This window comes from Artibeus jamaicensis, unplaced genomic scaffold (assembly GCF_021234435.1).
Source record: "Artibeus jamaicensis isolate MK-2021 breed Jamaican fruit bat unplaced genomic scaffold, CSHL_Jam_final contig_3152, whole genome shotgun sequence".
Lineage (NCBI taxonomy): Eukaryota > Metazoa > Chordata > Mammalia > Chiroptera > Phyllostomidae > Artibeus > Artibeus jamaicensis.
The window spans coordinates 4,297,458-4,317,230 of record NW_026521729.1 but is presented as its reverse complement, the minus strand read 5'-3'; the positions used below and the strand labels follow the sequence as shown (position 1 = coordinate 4,317,230).

General features: G+C 43.4%; 1 protein-coding gene across 7 annotated transcripts in view; it reads left to right on the top strand.

Annotated features, from left to right (window-relative positions):
* The window catches only part of CHD9 (chromodomain helicase DNA binding protein 9), a 168,609-nt gene that overhangs the window by 38,179 nt on the left and 110,657 nt on the right, over window positions 1-19,773 (top strand). For 3 of the 7 annotated variants that reach the window (XM_053663245.1, XM_053663244.1, XM_053663239.1), the window contains exon 2: window positions 9,980-10,179. The exons of 1 other annotated variant lie outside the window; for it this stretch is intronic. The gene's annotated coding sequence lies outside the window, so the exon portion shown is untranslated. 3 more of the 7 variants (XM_053663240.1, XM_053663242.1, XM_053663241.1) reach the window with 3 other exon arrangements.

Here is a 19,773-nt window from a genome sequence, read left to right as displayed (position 1 = left end):
GTGCTGACAGGGGAGCAGACAGTAACTAATAGACACGCGCAGGTGGGGACTGGGACAAACAGGAGAGCGCCTGCCCCCACTCACCTCCTGGAAGCGTTACCTATTGGGTATGAGAGTTCAGTGCTGCTAGAATTTCTCGCCTTTGGATCCAAGCTGGAAATGCACACTTTTAGGCGGAATCTTCTGGTTTGTAAATGTTGGCCACTACTTCAAGACCGGCGGGGACAGCGTGCAGGCTGGTTTGGTGATTTCTGACGTGGACAGGTAATGCAGCTGGTTATGGAACATGATAGTCCAAAAGAGAGGCAAAGGGAGGACATCTGATCGACTTGACAGTTTGAGAAGGTAAATATTTTAGGAAGCTGGCCTCTGCCAGGTTGACCGCTTTGCCAAGGTTCTGCCTCCTGTATTTAACCAGTGGGTTATTCTGGAAAACACTAGCGACATTGGTATAGTCCTGGTGGAAAAAATGCTGCACCAAGAAGTCACAGGCCACGCTGATTCCCTTCCATACTCACTGTGCAACCTTGTAGAAATCATTCAGCCCCTCATTCAGCCCCTTTAATTTCCTCACCTGCAGACTGAGGGGCTGGGCTGGACCTCAGGGGTTTCAAAATGTGCTTCTCCAGGCTCAGGAAGTCTTCCGAGATACCTTCGAGGGGTGGGGCAGGGAGGGATCCCAGGGTTTACAGAAAGGCAGCTCAGCCTTTTGTTCTGTTTTTCTTCCCCTCTCTGGAGCTTCTGCTTTTCTGTTGTAGGTCTTGAACTTCTGCCAAAAACAGAACAAAACAAATAAAATTCTTCTTGAAGACAGTTTCCCCACTTTCAAAAAAGTTTCAAAATCATGGAATTAGTTTATCAGCTCTCATGTTATTGTAAAGGTTTGCAAACTCTAGCAACCCTACTCAGTTAATGTGAGTAACAGTCTTTTCTGCCTTTGCCTACGGATGCTCGCGTGGTTAGCATTGCAGCTAGTTCCAACCTCAGGCACAAATCCAATCCACAGGTAGCCAGCAAATATCACGAGAAGATTCTGACACATGAACCAGTTCAATAGCTTGTTTGTGGGGATTTTCTTTCTTTGTTTTGGTGAACACATGTGTTCTTTTTGTGATATTATATTGCTCATATACAATACACTGTAGTCATTTTTTGCTGCTTCAAAACCTTTCCTGATCCATATGCTTTGAGAAATTATGTTAACATTTCACCGTGATCTGCAACTTCCCAGTTATACAAATCTGAAAATCACTCGGCTGACTTGTGAAATTAGTTATAATTTATTGATAAACTAGTATGTGCTGACTTTATGTATATCACACCTAAGCTTCAGATTACCACCCCTGCAAAAAAAGGTCTTTTAGTCTTTATGGATATTTTACTAACCAATAAGGAAAGTAAGGCTAGGTGAGGGTAAAGACTTCCCTGGGCCACATAGGATCCTAACCATGCTAACCAGATAACCTCTAAGGTTGCTTCTGGCCTCGAGAAGTTAGGAGGCAGGAATTCTGTTCTAAGTTGTCCTACCACCCATTGCAAAACTCCCGTCAACTTTCTGGATCCTCTTCTCTATTGACAGCCTTGAATGCAAACTTGTTAACTCACAGTTAGTCAAGTTTGTTGCCCTAATCTTGGCTGGTAGAGGGTCTCTGAATTTCAGTAGCCCCCTCCGTGACCTGGACATCTTGGGTGGGAAATGAAAGATCTTTAGATCTGGGGGTGTGGAAACAGACTTCGGGGAATGAATAAATGCGCTTTTCCATGTCACATCGGCACGTGGCTGAGCTGTTTCCCCCGCTGCAGAGGAAATTGTTTTGCCTGTGTGCTGATCTGCCTGCTGTTTGGTCTAATGGATATGGTTTCCTGAGCAGTGTGGTTTATGCCAGGAGTGTGTTACAAAGCAAGTCTTGATTGTGGACAGTTCTCTGTTCAGCCCTTTGCTGGGCGTATAGTATAGCTAGGTCAATATTTCTAATTACCATAAGCAGTAGATTTGTTTGTTTGTTTGTTTACTATTTGAAATTTCACCTACGAGCCTTGGCTGGTGTGGCTCAGTTGGCTGGAGTGTCATCTTGTAACCGAAGGGTTGCAGGTTCGATTCCCAGTCTGGGTGCATACAGGAGGCAACCGAAGATGTTTCTGTTTCACATTTTTCTTCCTCTCTCTTTTCCTTCTTCTCTCTCTAAAAGCAATGAAAAAAAAAAGTCTTCAGATGAGGATAAAAAAAAAAAAGAAAATAAGTTTACCTACAAGACAGAAAACCAGTCATTTTCTTTCTTTTTAAGATCTTATGAATTTATTTTTAGAGAGGGGGGAAGAGAGGGAGAGAAACACGGATCAGCTGCCTCCTGCCTGTGCCCCAACCAGGGACTGGGTCCGCATCCCAGGCCTGTGTCCTGACTGGGAATGGAACCAGTGACTCTTCGCCTTGTGGGATGACGCTCAGCCAACTGAGCCACACCTGCCAGTAGTTTTCCTTTGCACACTGTAACATTTTCAGAGAATATTTGTGAACATTATACAAGAAATGACAACAACGTGAGGCAGGCGCCCTAGGTGTTACGATTCTTATTCCACAGGCAAGAAAAACTGCTGATGGTTCATGTATTTGGCAAGTGGTAGAGCCTAGACTATAACTCAGGCGTTTCCATGTCTAACCCCGTGTCTTCTCCATTTTACTATAATCATAATCATTTAGGTTTTTTTTAAAAAGATTTTATTTATTTACCTTTAGAGGGGAAGGGAAGGAGAGAGGGATAGAGACATCATTGTATGGTCACCTCTCGTGCATCCCCTGCTGGGAACTGGCCTGCAACCCAGGCATGTGCCCTGACTGGGAATTGAACCGCAATCTTTTGGTTCACAGGCTTGTGCTCAATCCACTGAGCTACACCAGCCAGAGCAGTCATTTAGCTTCCCTAATGGTGGGGAAACCAATCAGCTTTCAGCATGAACTTAGTTTTTGTTAACATTTTTTTATGGTGATTTTATTTTATTTATTTTTAGACAGGAGAAGAGAGGGAGAGATGTGTTGCTGCCTCTCTCACGCCCCCTACTGGGGATCTGGCTCACAACCCAGACATGTACCCTGACTGGGAATCAAACCAGCAACTGTTTGGTTCAGCACTCGATCCACTGAGCCACACCAGCCAGGGCTCTGATGATGACTTTGGAAAAACAAAACAAACAAAAAAAACACTTTATTAATGGCATGGTTTGAAAAATACATCAATAACCATTATTTTTCCTTAAAAAAACATAGAGGTCCTAATTATAAATAAGGCCTTAAAGCTTAGAATTTGTCATAACCGAGAAGACAGTGTTTCCGAGCTTACCACAACTCGGCCTCTGTTTCCTGCAGGGAAGATGGAGTGTGTGTTCTACCCTCTTCTGCGAGCACTGTTTTTTGTTTGCTTTGTGGCTCAGATACTTTGATTGATTGATTGTCTCTAACTTCCACATCTAAATAAAAGGGTTTGTTGATGACTTTTTGGTTTTTAAACTATGGAAGAAAGAAGTGTGCTGGAACTTTCCCCCTGTAGTTTGAGGTTTTTTCCAAACTGGTACCTAACGGATGAACCTAGTTACTTGGGTGCATTTTCTTATTCTTGAGAGGTTCCTTTTTTGTCCGGTTTGTGCATACTTCTGCCCTTTTGCGATAAAGAAGCAGATAAATAGACGCCACAAGAGTAGTCTGAACAATGTTCTGGCTTGCCCTAGACTGAGGTGACACAGGAAGGACTCACCTAGAGGATAAGCACTTGGCAGTCAGGTCATTATTCTCTTCCGGGTCACTTAGAGCAGTACTCACCCACCGTGGCTGCACAAGCAATTACACAAAGACCTTCAAAAACAAACTGATGCCTGAGCCCTATGGCCCCTAGGTCAGGACAGGATCCGAGCAAAGGTGATTTTTAAGTTTCCCAGGTGATTCTAACATGCAGGAAGGCTTGAGCATCCCTGCTGGAGGCTGCCAGTGCCTTGTGCAAAACCAGGTGGGCTAACCCCCAATAGCAGCAGTTCTTTCCACCAGAACATTGCAGGTATGGTGGGTGAACACTTCATTCAGTGTAAGATACACATTCATTGGGCACCTGTGTGCTAGGGCTGAGGACCTTTCCAAGATCAAGACCGAGCCTGTGTATGCCTCCAGATGCTTTCTTTCTAGTGTGTGGAGACCAATAAGAGCACACAAACAGACCCGTGATGAGTGTTACGAAGGAAATAAACAGAGAGGTCAAGTAAGGTCTCTCTGAGCGGCCGTTTTTTTTTTTTTTTTTTTTTTTTGCAAGATTGCAGGAGCCAATGATAAGGCAGAAGGACAAGAAGGCGAACAGGTCTGGAGACTGGAGCGTGGTTGGTGTGTTTGAGGAACAGAGAAGACTGCAGTCACTTTCCTTTATCTAGAAATAGGAGGGGCAGAGAGTGAAGCAAGAGAGAGCCTCCTGACACCTCGAATAGTTTACACAAATTACTCAGTATGTTCTTGCCGAGTAGTGTACTGTCAACAACAAAAAAAGAAAAACACAGAAGTAGCCACCAGTGTGCTGGACAAAGAGGGCTCCATGTGCTTTACCCAAATTGCTGACGATGACAGAAAGTTAGGCAGTTTTATGTGACACTGAAATAAACCATGAAAAGGGGGGAAAATCAATTACCTATTTGATGTGCAGAGGACTTGGCCTCATTCTTTAGTCTTTTATCTTGTTACTAACCATCCCTTGAACAGAGCCTATCGGTGTGGCAGAGCTGACCTCATTTGGGGAGCCATTCAGGTCTCTGACAGACTGTTTTGAGGTCTCCCTCCACCTAACCAAACTTTCTGGAGGGTGGAATGTCCCTCCAACATCTGTAATGCTGGAGAAATCGCATCTGTGCCTGGAGACCTAAATACTTCTGCAACTTCTTGCTTTCAGAAACACAGATCCAGCTCCTTTTCTTGTTGCCACATAAGACTTGGACTTAAATTGTGCAAAGTCACTAACTGCTTAACATCTAATGGTAACCGGAGTGGGCAGGAGAGTAGGCAGGGGCACTATCCTGATTTATTTTCGGCAAAACTTTCAAAGGTCCCCGAGCTCTTAAATCAAAAACATTTTTTTTTCAATCATATAACTTGGAATTAATTTTCTGGGTTTGGCATGTTGTTACTCATTCTCTATAAAACAAACTATGGGGTTCAGTGCAAAGAAAGAAAAACTATAATCAGTACTCATTCTCAATCAGAATGCCCGAGTACTCCAATAACTCTCCAAATGTGTTTAAGTTAGGAACTATGCCCTGCTAAAATGGGAATGCTTTCAAAGATGACCTTAATAAGAAATGGAGTCTTTTGAAGCAGTCCTTATCAGGCAAGGAAAAACTCACCCAGTTATTTTGTGAAAAATAGAAGACTGTGGCAGTAGCTAAAGTATTTGTCTTATTTCTGACACCAATATATGGGTTTTATAACCTTTTCCCAAGACGTAAGTGGGGAGTGTGGAACCTGGGAAGTGGGGCAGTGGGAAGAGGATGACCAAATTAGAGTCCTGCTCGTAACTAACGAGGGAAATACAAGTCAAGAAATATAGAGGAACACTGGTGCAATTTTCTTTTTTGAAGCTTAAACAGGACAAGATGGATTTAAATTGCACCAGGATGGATTTCTTCTTGAAATAAGGGGCCCCTAATGCCCAGAACGCAAACCGGTTGATTACAAAAATACATGTCTACAGTTTTCCATCTGTTTATAGGCCATGTGGCATGGATGGTGTTTGAAAGCACCACAATTACACTACCTGCAAATTAAGGTTATTACCAAAATTAATAAAAAAATAATTAATTAGTGGGTATTTACATCACAAAATGCTTTACCATGAGGCCAAAGGCTCCTGTCTTGTTCATTGTTGTATTCCCAGAATCTAGCACTTTACCTGACTCATCACAGATCCTCTTAAATATTTGTGAATGAATTTATTTTTTTCCATAGCCGCTGTATTTCCTGCATTCGATCCCTCAGACTTGATTTAGGTGTGACTTCTCCAGCGGTGCCTACATGATGCAAAGAGAAGCAGAGGTGCAAAGAGAGGGGGATGAGATGCTGAGGGAAGTCTTATCAAAGTAAACAACGAAAACCTCTTTTTCCTGAAGACCTTTTCAAGATTAGGATACGCAACTGTTTATAAAAGTAGACCAGTGGAAGATTTGAACCGTCAAGCAGGAGAGTGCTTTAAAGTACATTCCTGGCTAAATGCAGGGGATAAACTAGATAAAATGTAGAGGCTCTAAGATCTGTCCCTGATTAAATAGGCCTAAGAGTAAGAAGGCCGAGAAACAGCTGCCTGGCTGAATAGATCCTCTGGCTGTTAAGACCAGCTGCCTCTAGATTTGAAAACAGTGCTGAACATGCTTTTAAATGATCTTGGAGGTGCTTTAAGCCACAGATGAAAGCCTGCCTAGCTCTCTTTACTATTTGCTTGAACAAGAGCCTAGAAAGAAAGGCTAAAGAGCTTTCTAGTGATATCCTTCACTCCCGCTCTATAAAGAACCTATGTTCTTCACTGAGTTACTAGATCATATCACGTACTTGATTTGCGAATATTGCCTGTCATTCTGTGGGCAGGCCTTTCTCTGCACTTTCCTCAGGGTTGGAAGGTTTTCTTAGGCTCCGCCAAGGAAGAAATGCCAATCAGCCACAAAGTTAGGCAGTATAGAGCTTTACTGGGGTTTGTGCATGCGGGCGAGGTTCTGCAGTTTGCAGAGTGGGGCTGGGGGAAGTCACGCCCAAGCAGGGAATATGGCAGGGTTTTATTTGGTCAGCTCTTTTCGTGGGAGCTGGGGATTGGTCCCCTTTGAACAAAGTGGCGATATATCATTGGTGGCTTTCCTCAGGCTCGGGTTGCTATGCGGATATCCGTTTTGGCAAAGCCCGCCCTTTCAGCTCTCTGGTTTGACGTCAGCCGTCATTTCCGGGTTGTGGTCCAGCCGCCATCTTGTCCTACGCCGCCAGCTTGTCCTAACCCACCCATCCTGACAAGGGTGTCCTTTGATGCATAAAAGGTTCTCTGTTTTGATGTTCAATTGATCTATTTTTCTCTTTGGTTGCTTGAGTAAAAAAGTTTTTAATTTTCATGAGGTCCCATTTATTTCCATTTTCTGATATTCTATCATACATAAGAAATCATTGCCTAACCCAAGATCCTGAAGACTTTCTCCCTTGTTTTCATCTTAGAGTTTTATCATTTTACCTTGTAACATTCAGGTCTGATTCCCTTTGACTCCTTGCATATGGCATGATGTAGAAGCACTTGTATATAGCCAGTTGTCTTTCTTGATTTAAATGTCTTGGCACACTTGTAGAAAATCATCTGACCATAAATTCAAGGTTTATTTCTGGGCCTTCCTCTGTTGAATGTCAGTGTTCTGTATATGCCTCTCCTGATGCCAACACTACACTGTTTGAATTACTGCAGTGTTGTAGTAAGTTCTGAAGTCAGGAACTGTGAATTCTCCAACCTTCTTCTTTTTCAAGGTTATTTTGACCATTGTGTGGGCATCGTGTCTGCAGGACTCACCGACGTAGGGCCTGATCCTTTGTTCTACAGTTTTAAGATCTTGATTGTACCCGTTTGCCCCCAAAGTAAACAAGTGTCAGAGCATTGGTTCATATTTCTCAAACTTGTAAAATGCCAAGCTTGAGGTATACACTTTGAGATATTGCCTTTTTGGTGACCTCAATCAAAATGCCTTTTACAGGGAATTTCTCTCTACAAGGTGCCAGATGAAACACTAAAAGGTTCCTTATACACATGGAGCTGGAGACTAAGGCTGAAGGCAGGGATATAATATAACGGTTGAGACGCAGAGGCTTTAGGTCCAATCAGTTCTAGGTTCAAATCCCATCTCCGCCACTGAATGGTTGTGTAACCAGGGTATCACTTGGGACCCTCTTCACCTATAAAATGGAAAAAAATAATCCCTTTCTCATTCAGTAGTTGTGAAGATAAAATGAAATACCCCATACAGGCCCTTAACACAGTGCCTGGGACTAGGCAGATTTCAGTAAATGGTTCCTATTGAATATACTCACAAGTGCTTTATTCAGGGGGTACAGAGTTGGTCTCTCTCTTAGCATAGGCTTCCTAGGGACCTGGTGAGCACTGCTATCACTTGGCTATGAACACTCTGTTGACTGATGGAAAATTAGGTCAGTGTTGCTAGATTCTGATGTTAATGATATGGAGGAGTCTTGTCCATTTAAATTTCAAAGAGTAGTGTTGGCTGGTCTAGCCTGTAAACTCTGGGATTTAGAACCGTCCTTTGCAGTAGCTTCTCCAGAAAGGCACATGTCCAGACAACTGTTACCAGGAATACCACTAAGATTTAATTACGGGAGAACCAGTCACCGAGAAGTCAAAAGAAATATTGCAGAAACTCATGTCCTTAACCCACAGGAGAACCCCACAGAAAGCCTTTACTTAAAACCTGAGAGTCTATCCCTAGCTGGTGTAGCTCAGTGGATAGAGTGTGGGCCTGCAAAGCAAAGGGTTATCGGTTCGATTCCCTATCAGGTCACATGCCTGGGCTGTGGGCCAGGTCCCCAGTGGGGGTGCTCAGGAGGCAAACCACACATTTGATGTGTCTCTCCCTCTTTCTCCTTTCCCTCTCTCTGAAAATAAATAAATAAAATCTTAAAAACAAAAGTATAAAACCTGAGGAGAGTCTAAACCAATAAAAGTTGATCTGTATCTAAGTCATAGTAGAATAGAAACATGAAAAATAAAGTAAGTAGGAAAGAAGGTTGTTAGCCAGAACACTAGACAAGTGTCAGCCCAGTAGTGATGAAAGAGATGCACACAAAGAAACAAAACAAAACAAAACAAAAAACAAAAAAACAAAGCCAGATACAAGTTTAAAATGATGAAAACAGCCTTCTGGAGGCCATTGATTATGGAGGACAAATACATCTGCATATTTTTGAGGGCATTCACTGATCATAATAGAAACAAAACAGTGTTGATAAGATGATGGTGATGATTCTTAATCACCAAGCTTAAGTGATTTTCAAGGGGCTGTATTTAAAAAAAAAACACAAACATTTTTCTTGGGGGGAAAAAGTCCCCTAAAGTAGCTAAAGATTTTGTTTTTATGAGGTAGCTTCTTCTCCTGGGGTGCCAGATAAATAAGATGTTTCTGGCCTTCATTTTGACTGGACAGCTTACATTTGCAAACTAAAGCAGCATTTAAGTAGTGCAGGGGGCTATTTCTGTGCATTCTTATCCTAGTGTGTGGTTGTTACTAAGTATCCTTGAGGGGGATCAAAGCTGCAATTGTAACTTCTCTCTCTGCCGGGTTTCCTCCTGGCTCTTTCTCTATCTCTGTTTAAGAGTTGTGCCATCTACTCTGGAGGGGCCTTCATGGGCAACAGAAAAAATGAAATTACTTGGCAACTGACTCCCGTTCCATTCTGGCCAGGCATAACCCAGCACATCAACACTGCTGCATGTTTCTTCGTGGAGACAGAAATTCAGGAGATTTCTGTCCACTGTACAGGTGAATGTTAAAAATCAGCCAGGCTAGGTTTGACGTGGTAAACAGTTTCGAACAAACTTAACGTGGGCCGATTGAAGTTCCAACATTTCATTGTTGTCTTTCTCTCTTTCTGTCTCTCATGCTAATATGGATTTTCAAGTTTTAATTAAGTACTAAAGCCAGCTCGGGGTGTGAAAGACAGACCCACCCATAGAATTTCAGAGCTGGAAGGCTTTTTAGAAAATGTGTCTTGCCTCTTCATTTTACAGAAGGGAAAAACCGAGGCTTTGGCACACGTTAGGATTTAATGTAGGTCACCCAGTTGATTAGTGACAAAGGGAGAGGGAAGCCAGGTGTCCCCACGCCTTCAGAGGACAGTGGTTTTCCAGTATGCCCCCCTGCTCCTAGACCAGAATCGCCCTCTTCCTCGTTTTTTCTCTTTTCATTTGTTCTTTCTCTGCCTTCACAGCTGTGCAATTTAAAACACGGGAAAAACGAGGTTTTGGCACCAGCTCTCCAGCACTTGAACTGCCGGCTCTCTCTAGGGTCAGGACTTGGGGCTGGGTCTCCCCATACCTGGTGGTAACTGCACGGCAGGTGCTGGGCATCTACACTGAATACCCACATCATCGTGGCAGCACTGTCCTCGCTCTCGATTTCACAGCACGGGTGAGTCACTAAGGTCCCCGAGCGAAAGGACAACCTGGGGTCAAATCTACAGCTGTTCCAAAAGGGAGGCTGTGAACCCCCTCCTGGCTCCTCGGCGGACACGAGCTGGAGGGGAGATGCCCAGCGCGTGAATGACCTCGAGATCGGTGCCCATCCCGCCGCGGGCCAGCTCGGGCCGGGGCGTGCCGGCCCGGCCTGACGTGGCGGCGGGGAGAGGCCGCGGCGAGGGCGCGGCCTGACGTGGCGGCAGCGGCGGGGCGGCGAGGGGAGCAGGGCTGCTGCACTGCCCCGAGCTCCGGCCAGAGGGCGCCCGGCCCCTACATTTCCCCGCCCCGAGGCCGCGGGGTTCCGGGAGTAACCGCTCCGGCGATTGGGTCTGCGGAGCGGCGGGGCCATGTTGGAGCAGGGCGGCGACCCCGCCTCTCGCCACCCTCCGCCTCCTGTCGGGCAGGGTCCTGATGGGTGGGGAGCGGCGAAGAGGAGCCTTCCTCCCCGGTCACCCGACTCGACAAGAACGCCGGCGGGAGCTGCGGTGGTCACGGCGCCCCTCGGGGTGCGGGCCAATCAGCGGCGAAGGCACAAATATGCAAATGAGGCGCCGGTGCTGCCGGAGTGCCGTTCGCAGGGGCTGGTGGGGTCGCGCCGGGGGAGAGCACTGGGCCAATCAGGAGGGTGCGTGGCGGCGCGGGGGAGGCGGTGCCCCTTCACTCCTCCCTCCTCTCCCTCCCGGCCCCGCGCTGACAGGGGGGCCTGGCCGCGCCGCCGGTAAGTACCGCCGCCGCCGCCGTCGCTGCCACCCGCCGCCCCAGGCGAGGGGAGGAAGCCCGGGGGCACCTGGGGCAGCGGGCGCTCTCAACTGGTGGGGAGAGGCGGGGGCGGGTTCTGTCAGCCGGGTGGTCGCCCGAGGCCGCCCCCGCCCGGCCAGCCGCGCGTGTCAGTCTCGGTCGAGGCGGGGGGCGGCGGGGGCGCCTCAGTCATGGCGAAGCCCGGCAGCCGGCGGGCGGCGGTGAGTACGTGCTGCCCCCGCTCGGCCGGGGTGGGGGGGGGGGGGGTCGGGGCAGGCCGGCCGCGCCGCCAGCCCTGAGGGGCCCGCGCCCGGGGACGGGAGGAGGCCGGGGAGGGGGCGATTCCCGCACGTGCGGCCCAGCCAGCCCTTGGCCCGCCCCGCGCCTGTCATGGCTGCGGGCTGCTGCCCCCGCCCCGCAGCCCGCAGCCCCCGGGGTCGGGACCGGCCACCGCGCCTGTTGCGTCGGGAGGAGGTGAGGACAGGGTGGGCAGGGCTCCCCTTCCCCGCCCCGTGGGAGGTCGGGGCCTCCCAGTCTGCTCGCGTCTCTCCGGAAAGCCGGGCTTCCCTCCATCCTGCAGCCTCTTCCCCCGCCCGCCTGCTTTCTCGCCTCCGTGACTCATGACAGGGCGTCCCGGGCGAGCGCTGGGTGCCCTGGAGGCCGGGACGCCCCCCGGCGCTTTCCCAGGCCTGGCGTCCGGGGTTACGACCTCGCCGTGATCCTTCGCCCCGAGGGCCTCTCCACGTCTGCGGCGGGCGGACCCCGCCGCCCCGCCGCTCCTGGGGCCCCGGGAGTGGGGCGTGATGGGTGGTTCCAGGGCTCCTTCCTCGGACATCCATCCCCAAGCCAACACGACCCGGAAAGCCTGGGTGTCTCACTGGCCTGTCGCAGTCGCCACCTTGGTGCTTTCTGTTTGTTCCTTTTTTTCTTCTTTTTTTTCTTTTTAGTTTTGTTTTGCCTTTTTTCCTTTAAGAAAAATAAAACTTTTCAGAACAAAGTAGACAAAAACTTTTACAAAAAAACAAACAAACACATTCTGAGCCTGGGATTTGACACTAACTTGACTTCCATTTATGTGAACTGCTCGTAACTACCCCCAGAATTACCCCGCATTAAATAAAGTTTATCGTCATTAACAAAACCACTGATAATTTAGTTTTTCGGCTTTGCATGCCACTGCTCACCTTTTTCTGAGTTCACATCTCCAGTTCTGTTTAATCTCAAACAGAAAAGAGGGTTTGTCTTGTTTTAATGTTACTCCACTCAACTCTGCACAAGTGTACAAGGACTTTTTAAAAGAACCACTAGTTCCAGAAACACATGCCATGCGTGCAAGGTGAACTTCAGAAGGGTTCCACATTGCAGAGAGGGGGTGTTGTGTGGCGACCATGTGCAGAAGGGTGAACCTAGTGTTCCTTATTTTCTGTTGGATTTACAGTGACTTTTTCCTAATGGCAGGCAGCATGAGCATATGCTACATAATTGATGAATATTATTAAGTGAAAACTGTCTTACTGCTCCAAGCACGTTTAGCCTTTGCTTATCTCCCAACACTTTCCTGTTTCTGCTCCTATTGCTTTGATATACTGCACATTAAGTTGCTATTGTGTATCACAAAGTATGGGTCTTAGTCCTTGGAAAGTTTCCTATAAATTACAGATCCTGGAATATAGTTATGTAATGCTGTGGGAAAAAAAGTTGCTCCCAGATTTCGTTCTGGTATCTTTGTCATTCTTGGAAAGTTTCTAGGAGAGTGGCTCTTGTCCAGGGAAAAAACAAAAACTTTGTTATTGATTAAGTAGAAGATGATGATGTCCTAAGGACATGGGAAATAGCATTAGGAAAAAAACCCTGTGCCAGCGCAACCGGGAAAGCAGGGGTGTCCAACCCGCAGCCCAACACAAAATTGTAAACTTACTTAAAACATGAGACTTCTTTTGTGAGTACGTGTCACAATATATTTAATGTGTGGCCCCAAACAACTGTTCTTCTGGTGTGGCCCAGAGATACCAAGGGGTTGGATACCCCTGCTGAGAAAGCCTTCTTGGAAAGGGTGCTTTTTGCAAGGCTGGGGAAACTTTCTCCTTACCCCTTTAGTTCTTGTGGCCAAATAATTCAAACAGGATACAGCAGATTAACATAAGACAGTCAGATTCTAATAGCACATGGGAAAGTCACATAGGCATGAAAATTTCCAAAGACAGTGAGACAAATATCATTTTGGATAAGGCAGAAGGGGGAGGAAGCATCTGGGATTTCAAAGGGGAAATGGGCAATTCACAGGTAGCCCAGAAAGTGGCAAACACATTCCTTTTAGGCCACTCAAACAATGGGACAGAGGGGAATCTAGTGATCACATTTTTGCAGGGATCTTTCCTCTACCCATACTTAATTCATATGTGCTAAAGTGAATATGCGAGGGGTTTATGCTAAGGTTCCCTTCCTGAAGGTTTGTTGTTTTTTTAATTCAAATCTTTTGAAGAAAGAAAGTGGGAGGTAAAAAACTACCTGAATTTGTTAGATTTGTTTTCAGTTCTAAATTATGTGCGTGACAGAGCACCACATCCTCGGAAGATTCTGCACCCCACTCCCACGCTGTAGCTGTAGTCAAGTTTCTTAACCTCTGGGAACCCTAATTTTTTTCCTCCAGTTTTGCAATTTATTGATTCTCAGAATTCCGTGAAATACACCCTCTGAAATACCAAAAAAAAAAAAAATTGTATCTGGATTGAAGTGTAAGAAAAGGCAGAGGTTTTGAAACAAATAGTGGTATAGATACATAGTTGGCCTTGCTTGAAAAGATCATTTCTAAAAGAATAATCTCAAGTGGCAGGTATGGATCAAGATAGAAAACTGTGTCATCAATGGAAAAAGCCCACGACAAGATGAGATTAATGTAATTATGAGTAGCTAGAAACTTTTAAATCCAAACCCCTTATCTAATGTTACTGTTTCATGTAAGTCTTGAACTAGATCTTGGCAGTTCACCTGTGGAAACAAGTTACAAATGAAGGGAAGCATTTAATGTAGACATTTAAGAGCCTGGAACTGAAGTAGCATTATAGATTTAGTAGGGAAATCTATAGAAGCTTCTATCAATCATAAAATAAGAACTTTGAAACATGCAAACACTTCAGATTTTCTAAAGGGTTAAATGTGTCAATCACTCATGTAAATAGTAGAAGTGAAAAGATAAAATTCTGGAGAAGTTAGATACTATAAAGGAAATATAAAGAGGACTGAAATTAATAGATGTACTGGGGAGATTTCATCAGGTATCAATATAGAGATTAAAAAACAGGTAAAAATGAAAACTTGAGATGGGTGCTTACAATGAACATGAATTACGAAAGAGCATGTTATCAGAAATGTTTGAAAACTTTAAAAGCTCATGATTGGTATCCTGAGAGATGTATGGATGGCTAGGGAGATGGAATGATTTTTTTGTGACTTATTAAATGTTTTGTAGCTGTTGTGGTTTTAACATGATTAACATGTCTTAACACAGTATAGATTTCTTACTTGGTAGATCTAGCTTTTTTACTTATCTATTTTGTCAGTAAATGTTGCCACATACCAGTTTTATAGCTATCTTGCGATACTTTGTATCTGTTTACTTTCTTATTTGGACTTCACTTCCCTATATTCCATCTCTCTGAATTTTACCAGTCTGGAATTAGTCAGATCAAATTCTACCTTGTGAATAAGGTCATCTCTTGTCATTGTAACCTTTAAGGGTTTCTCCTTCCCATGAGATCATAGCATTATTACTTGTCTCACTTACTTGGCCTGCACAACTTCGTGACATTCCCTCTGTTGTATTGCCTGAAAGTTTGCAGGAACACTTTTTGCTCTCCCTTAAAGCAGGTTATAAGTGACAATAGGAGACCTGGAGAAGGGGAAGGTACTTTCAACTATAATTTGTTCTCTGGACTACAGGTTAATCATATCCATTCAATTATTAAAAGATGTATTAGGTGATTCCTTTATTTATTAATCAATTTATTATATGTAATATAACACTTTAAAGTGAACCCTGCTGTGTAGAATCTAGTCTAGTAATGGAAATTGATAATGAACAAGTAAATAAACAAATGTAAAATTACAACTTGTGATGAATTCAATGAGGAAAGATAACAGGGTGCTATGAGAAAGAAAAATGGGCAGAATTCTAGATTCTGTGATAAGTAAAGGCCTTTGTCAGTCAGGTGGTGCTATTTATGTCAAGGCAATGAAGAAGCTACCAGATAAGGTAAGCTTTCTGGAAGAGAGAAAAATATGTATGAAGGCAAGAAGTGCTTCTTATATTGGAAGAAACAAAAGCAGATCGGGGTGGCAGGACCTTAATAATAGAGGAAAACCATTGAAGATGAAATGAGATAGGCAGGGAATGGACTATACAGGGCACTGGAAGACATGTTAAAGACTCGGGTTTTACTAATGAAGGGCATTGCAGCCTTTGAAGGTATCATTTGGAGATTGGTTTGGAGAAAGCACGAGTGAAAGCAGAGACATTGTACTACTACAGTTGAAGTAAGACACGATGCTAGCTGGAATGAGGGTAGCGTACATACAGATGACGAGAGGGATATGTGTATTTCAGTGTAATTGGATTTGCTACAGAGAGAAAGAGGAGATCGGAATGGTGGCGGGATGACAGCTTCATGACGGATTGGATGTTAAAGGAAAGGTGTCAAAAGTGACCTTCAGGTTCCTGGCTTGAGAAACTAGATAGAGGGTGATAAGATTTACTGAGATGAAGAAAATGGGAACTAGTTTTTGGCAAGAAAGCAGGTTTTGAACACCATCCCCAGACAAGTGCCTCAGAAGGCGGGGACTGCTTGTATCTGAGTGATAGGTGCCAGGGTACAACACCATTCTATGCGGGTAACACCATTCGGTGACATACTGCTCATTGTGTATGTTTTGAGAGGAAGAAGCAAGTTTCATCTTTATGTTAGGAGAATAGGTAACCGAATGGTGTTACCTTTTTATACTGTATTTCAGTTTTTGAAAGTTAGTGAATATTAATATAGATTATACTAGACATGAAGGTTTGAGAAAAAATGAACTCGAATGTAGTAGGAGGTGGGTTCACATATGATTTGGTAATGCAGAATACAAAGGTCTTCCAGTTTTGATGTTCTCGGAAAAGCAGCACCCTTTGTAGTCATTGGCTTGTAGGCAGCCTGATATTAAATTTATCATTTTTAATGAGATTTCTGATGCTTATGAGTAAAAATTATAGCTCAAGTCATTAGCAGCTATTATTTATCTATTAGCTACAGGTACAGATGTTTGTTACAATTTGGCATTATTAGCTGAAGTTAACTAACTGAATATTAAGGCTTTTTATTATACTTTGAACCAGTACTTTTAGACATTGTTATTGTAACAAAGGGGCATGGTTTGAAATCTGAAAAAAGAAAAGATTATTTTTCTTGTCTAGTGGCCATTTCAGTTTAATTGACCTGACTAAGCAGCAGCAGTGTAAAACATATTAAATTTTATTCTATTGGAGACCAATGGCTGTGTATCTGAAAGATAACTGCTAATATAAGTTCCTTTTATAAGGTGAAGGAAATAGTGGCTGGGATAATGATTAGGTGCCATATATTTTGCATAAAGTTTGTCTTATTTTAAAGTTTTGTACTTTTATCATAGTTTGAGAAAATTAAAAATCATTTTTTCCTCCTATGGAGTAATGGGCTAGAATTTAATTTATTTCTTTTTTTTAAAGATTTTATTTATTTATTTTAGAGAGAAGGGAAGGGAGGGGGAAAGAAAGGGAGAGAAATATCAATGTATGGTTGCCTCTTGTGCGCCCTCAACTGGGGACCTGGCCCCAAACCCAGATATGTGCCCTGACTGGAAATTGAACAGAGGACCCTTTGCTTCACAGTCCAGTGATCAGTCCACTGAGCCACACCTGCCAGGGCTCAGACTGTTTCTATGTGTATATTTTTCAGTTATGTTATCTTTGCAGTATTTGTCTTTAAAAAGGCAATAAATTTTTTTCTTTTATTCCTGGAACTGGGCAGCTTTACCTAAAACAAATCTGGTATTAGGAAATATTTCATTTCAGAGGTTGCATAATTTAGTGAATTCACTGAATACCTAAGTATATAATTGACTCTTAGTACTTTTGTTTGGTAAGCATGTTGAACTCAGTAGTATACAGAGTTTACTTATGTCCTTTCAGACACCTGTCCATATTTTTCACTAATATTTTTATGAGTGACATATACTCTGAATGGTGATTTATAAATATTTACTTAGTTATAACCTTATTTTATTCCAGTTTTTTAAATTTTAACTTCTAATGGATATTCAGAAACATTATAAACTGTAAGAGTATAGCTGTCTAACACTACAAAATAAACAGATCTCTGAATCCCCACTGCCCAGATCAAAAAGTAGAATGTTACAGTTATTGGCACCCAGAAGACCTCCTCCCCGTCCTTTCAGGTTATCCTATCATTTCAGCCTTCCCGGAGGTAAGCATTATGCTGCCTCCTAAAGCCATACAGCAGTTTTCCTGTTTTGGAATTTTATGGAAATGGGATCGTGTATGGGCTCTTTATATTATATATGATACTAATATGTGTTTTCCATTCAGGACTAATTCGTTCTCATTGCTGTTAACTGTAAGGTGTGATGGACATGTTTTCAGTTTTGAGTTGTTATGAATAATACTAATGTGAACATTCCTGTACTTGGGGTTTTTTGTTGTTGGTTTTTTTAAGATTTTATTCATTTGCTCCTTTAGAGAGAGAGGAAGGGAGGGAGAAAGAGAAGGAAAGAAACATTAATATGTGGTTGCCTCTTGAGGACCCCCTATTAGGGACATGGCCTGCAACCCAGGCATGTGCCCTGACTGGAAATCGAACTGGTGAGCCTTTGGTTTACAGGCTGGCACTCAATCCACTGAGCCACACCAGCCAGGGCTCCTGTACTTGGTTTTTGGTGCACATGTGCACACATTCTTGTGGAGTGTATATTACTACACGTGGAAAAGCTAGCTATAAGGTTTGCATATGTTCAACTTTAGCAATAATACCATATAGTTCTCTAAATTTGCTCCAATATACACCCCTTTTATCAGTGTATAAGAATGCCAGTTCCTCCATATTCAATTACGTGGTATGTAAAATACTACTATATTTGAAAAATATTGTGCTCTTACTCTTTTTTATTTTTAGAGACAGGAGAAGGGGGGAGAGAGGGAAGGAGAGAAACATCGATGTGAGAGAGAAACATCCATCCCTTGTCTCTCTTGCGTCTTTCTTCTTCATGCCCTGACGGAGGACCTAACTGGCAACTCAGGCATTTGCCCTGACTAGAAATCGGAGTGTTGTTCTCTTTCAGCTTGTGGGATGATGACCAGCCAACTGAACCACACTGTTCAGGGCCTGTGCTATTATTCTTAATTTAAAAAATTGAATATTTGATGATGGATAGATGGTTCTACATGGATAAGACAGAGATTTCCAGTCCAAAAATGAGTGTCCATGTTGTTTGTGTGTGTTGGATTACAGCAGATTATAATAAAACATAGTTTTATATTCTCAAAGTTATAGTCAAATAAGAGACACTGTATTTTCTTGATCCTTAAAAATGTTTGTTTTTTTTTTAAATAGAGTGAACAGTACACTATTTCAGAGGGTATGGTTTGGGAAGAACAAAAAAAATGCATTTCTATAACCTCGAAGGAGATTCAAAGACATCTCGAAGGAGATAGATGCTTTTGGTCAGAGACTTCCAGGAAGGCAGTGATATGCTACATGGTGTCATTAAAGTAGTGGGGAAATTGGGCTTGATATCTCTATTTTATACCAGTAGTAAGAAAAAAAAAAAAAAGAGTAAACGAATAGTATTCCAAGGAAAATGGAATTGGGTTTCTTAAGTATTTGAATATGAAATCATGTTTTAGAAAATATGTTGAGGAAGATACGTCAATATTTGACTGAATTTGAAATGCTAAGTAAGTTGATTTGATAGGAATGAAATCACTGCATAGAAACTGATATCTAGTAAACCATTTTAAATAAGAAAATTGAGGAAAGCTGTAGGAAAGAAAGTCCAAGATAGTGTAGTACTGTAGAAGCTAAGAGAATACCTAGAAGGCAAGGGGTTAATTGAACTGAGTTCAGAAAACATTTCAACAGCTTTATGATATTGTGGGCCAAACAGGGTGTTAGGTGGAACCTGAGATGAGCAAGTCATTGGCCTTTTCCTTTTAAGCAATGAAAGGCTAAATAGTATATGATAGGCGGGGATGCATAGATGGTTGGAGGCTTCATACACAAGATAGTATTTGAGTTTAGCTTCTGCTTTGCTTAGTGATGGCAAGTGTTTCTTAGTGGTCAAAGATGGATCGAGAGAACATTTAGATTTGTCCAGAAGGCCATTAGTCATATTCAAAAGTATGGTTGTTGTGATTTTATGGGGTCAGAAACTAAAGTACGAGAGGCTAACAGACAAATGAGTATTTGGGAAATGGAGGCAGTGGATCACTTATTTTTAATATTTGCCATTGACTGGAAGGTTTTGTTGAAAACCTTGTTTGAAACCTTTGTTTAAAACAAAACCTCATTTGTTTAAAATGATTTTGTTTGTAGTTTTGTTCAGGTAGGGGAGGTCTGCCAGTGCCTAAAGTTAGAGGGGAAGCAGGCAGTTGCAAAGGGATAGTGAGAGAGGTGGAATGCATGTGGGTCTAAGTCCATTGACAGGGTGGATGGAATGCTATTGAAAAGTGAAAGACTGATCTTTGGAGAAAAGTCATGCCTCCTCTTCTGTGAAAAGCTAG